Raw genomic sequence first — 3,790 nt, 5'->3', positions numbered from 1 at the left:
AATCAGCATATTAGAATGATTTCTGAAGATCATGTGACACTGAAGACTGGAGTAATGATGCTGAAAATACAGCTGCGCATCACAGAAATACATTACAGTTTAACAGATATTCACATAGAAAACAGCTGTTTTACATTCTAATAATATTTCACAATTTTGACTGTATTTTTCATCAAATAAATGCAGCCTCGGTGAGCAGAAGACACTCTTACCGACCCCAAACCTTTGACCAGTAGTTTATTTATCTGATCACAGTCTCAGTCATTTCTTCTTTCACTCATATCACACTCACACTTTAAATGTGCACTCATGATTTTACTCATGTTTTATGTTAAGTCAAGCTCACTAATCAGTTACGGAAATTGGCTGGAATTGTAAAGAGAAACTGTTCATCAAAGTTAGGATTGAGCAGCATCATCACACAGGTGTGCATAAAGCGTTGCTCTGGAGCGTCACTATCTGTGAGCCGGTCATCAGCGGGATCAATTATGCATGAAGATCCCGTTGGGATGTGCGTGCATTAACATACCTGATGGTGCGTCCTTGACCGGAGCCACCGAGTTTGACTGTTCGTCAATAGCAGGTCACTTTCCCCGGCGCGGCCCGTCTTCTGGCAGGAGCTCGCATCTTTAAGGTCACCTCCGCTGCCAGCGCTCATAAAACAAACAAACAAGATCCAGGACCGCCGAGATTTCACTCGCAGACCTCCACCAGGAGGAGCATTTACACGCGTGTTTCCTTCAGGCCTCCTGACCTTTCGGCGCTTCATGGGTTTCATGAGAAACAATGTGTTTAAGCCATGAAGTGAAGCTTGAGAATGCATGGAGCCGGGTCTGAAAGTTGCGCTTTCCTGAAGAGTTAAATGACGTAGTTTGACCCCTATGAATATTAATCGTCTCCCTCGGCTCTATTAAGAATGCATGGGCCGTTGTAGTTGTTGATCAGATTTTGGATGCCCATGCAAATTGGGCTGTCTTCCTTGTCAGCGGCGAAGATGAATAATGTAGTTGTGTTGTATATTCAGGGACACACCATTGACAGTCAATTAACAAGTTTGATTGGTGTGTGAACTCCTCCTTTTGAACTGTTAATTTTATGTAAATAGCATTCCCCAGATCTCCTCCTGGCAGGGTAACCTGAGCGAGCCTCTTAATAATTGATCACGCCGCACCTGTTTTTTATTTTTAAATATTATAATAGCCGAGAGGTCTGGCTTTTGATATTCAGATGCACAGCTACGGCTCTGATGCTGCTTGATGGCTCATAACTGGAACGCAGTACTGGTTTGTTGTAGGCCACAGCGCATAGACGGATCCCAAATAACGCTCGCAGGTAAGAAAGAAAAGCTCCAGCTTTCTAAGAAAGGTTCTGATCCTCCGGTTATTTCTGCTGCATGAGAATCAATCAGGCCGGATGTGTTTGGACTAAATATGCACAGACTGTTTTGTCTTTAACATGAAATAACAGGAAGTGATGTGAGTTTGGTTTGATGATTTCCTCCAGTGCAGTGAACTCTATAGAGCATCAGACTAACACTGATGCTGGTGCTTAATGCACTAAAACTAAAACCATAACAAGAAAATGTTGTTACTTGAAATAAACGTTAACTGAAATAAAATACAAAATAAAATACTTCTATTTCAGCTAGTTTCCTAGGCAACATTTCTCATTTTTATTTAGTTTAATTTGATGTATACATCATGTTTGGTTCGATTAAAACGAACCCTGGTGCGATTGCTCTGTTAGTGCGGTTCGTCTGAGTAAGTGTGAACACTGCCATCCGAACCCTGCATTTGACGACGCGGTGTATCCAAAACAAAATGAGCAGAGAGCAAACGTGGAGCAACGATGAGGTAATGTGCCTTTTATAATAAAATAAAATACGTACACTTCAAGAATAAGCGCACTTAGTCCAGCAGATGGCATTAGATGTGTTCGGCTTAAAGCGGCGCTGAGCAGACCGATCGGTTAATAGATGCTTTGATATCATACACCTGCAGCGCCGCTTTAAGTCTAACGCCCTTTAGGTTCACTGTCTTTAGGTTCGCTGTCAAAAATGCCAATGTGAACGCTAAGCGGACCAGGACCAAATGTATCATTTTCCTCTTTGGTCCGGACCAAATGAACCAAACGAACCGAACTACAAGTGTGAACACACCCTAATCCTGTGTGTGTGTTCAGTAGTGTTTGGAACGGTTCTGAAATGGTGCTTCAGTGACGGCGTCTGCATGCGGTGTCCTGTGGCCAGGGCTTTAGAGGCGCTCTGGTAATCTGGTTAAATGCAGTATCTGCGCATGCATGCTAATTGGCTCGTTTGACAGTGTGTACCAATTGATGGAGTCAGCTGTGATCGCAGCAGAGGTCACGGTCCTGCCGCTCTGGCCTCACGCTAAACACTTTACCAGAGCTTCAATTAACACCTGATCACCGACGGCCCGATTGATCGGTGGAGACCTGACCTCTCCTGCATCTCTGATGGAGCTCAGCTCGTGTATTTTTAGCTGTAGGATTAGGCATCTTCAGAAGAGAGTTCGTCTGTGGATTCTCAGCTAATTATCAGCTTGTAGGAGCTGCACATTTGCGTGTGCTTTCATCGCTGGTGTGAAACGGGAACTCTAGGTGATAAAATAACAATGAAGGTGTAGCGCGTTAATGAATGCTCTGCTGCTCAAACACAAATGCTTTAATAATGTTAATGAATTGCACCTTTTTTTGATGTAAGGCTCCGACATTTGGGCGTAACCATCACTTTTTATTATTCTCTTAAATGGTTAGTGATTTTAAAAGAAAGTGAAAGTCTCAGAAAGTCAAACTAAATCGTCATTTTTTATTGTACAAATGCTTTATAATAAAATTATGAATGTTATCTAGAATATTATATAAGCTATTCGTTTCTGTTTATCTTTTATGGGTTTTGCAAATTTTGCATTATTATTTTCTTATAGTGAACAATATGCTCAAATATTAAATAAATGTATCAAATATACAATGGTAGAATGGGTTACAGGCTTATCCTAAATAAAGCTGTCATTCAGTAGCAGGCTGCTTGTCTGGTTTGTAGACATTGGTTAACTTGTATTTCCAATAAAATACAGAAAATATTAGTTTGAATATAATTTTGGAATATAGCACTTTGTGTTAAATCTGAGAACATGGAACAAGATATTTGATGTTTCTCATTAGTAAGTTGCTTTGGATAAAAGCGTCTGCTAAATAAATGAATGTAAAGTTAATGTTGATTCACCGTCATGCTGTAGAAATTCCCCAAATGTTTGTTTTGCAGGGAAAACATCTTATGGTAATGGGGTTGCATGCAAAATGTGAGAAATTGTGCAGTATTATTTATTTATTGATTTATTTACAATAAATTGACAGTCATTTCAAATGATTTATCAAAATTGATCATTTACATTTTTATGCACGGACAGTGACTCGAAGAACCTTGCACATCTGAAAAATGCAGGCGTGCAAGAGAACAACTATATGATAAACAGAGCAGATGAAATATGCAGTATGTTTGAATGCAGTGTTTTGGTCGTCCAAGAATAAACAATAACAGACAAATAACAGATCAACCACCCAGAACACCCTACATGAGAGTCTATGGATCTGTCTAAGAGACTGCATGGCCTTCAGACTTTCACGCTTTCTGACTACGCTTTCTCAAGCCAACACGAAGTTTGTCTTGAATTGTGAGACAAAAAGTCAGAATTGTGAGAAAAAAAGTCCAAAATGTGAGAAAAAAAGTCAGAATTGTGAGAAAAAAAGTCCGAATTGCGAGAAAAAAGTC

At 40.2% G+C, this 3,790-nt stretch overlaps 1 protein-coding gene across 1 annotated transcript in view; it reads left to right on the top strand.

The window, feature by feature from the left end:
* LOC107749548 (diphthine--ammonia ligase-like) overlaps window positions 1-3,790 on the top strand; it is a 98,929-nt gene that overhangs the window by 69,895 nt on the left and 25,244 nt on the right. The window lies entirely within an intron of this gene.

Source organism: Sinocyclocheilus rhinocerous, unplaced genomic scaffold (assembly GCF_001515625.1).
Source record: "Sinocyclocheilus rhinocerous isolate Xijiao unplaced genomic scaffold, SAMN03320098_v1.1 scaffold1071, whole genome shotgun sequence".
In the NCBI taxonomy this organism is placed as follows: Eukaryota; Metazoa; Chordata; class Actinopteri; order Cypriniformes; family Cyprinidae; genus Sinocyclocheilus; species Sinocyclocheilus rhinocerous.
This window is presented reverse-complemented; position numbering and strand designations above follow the sequence as displayed.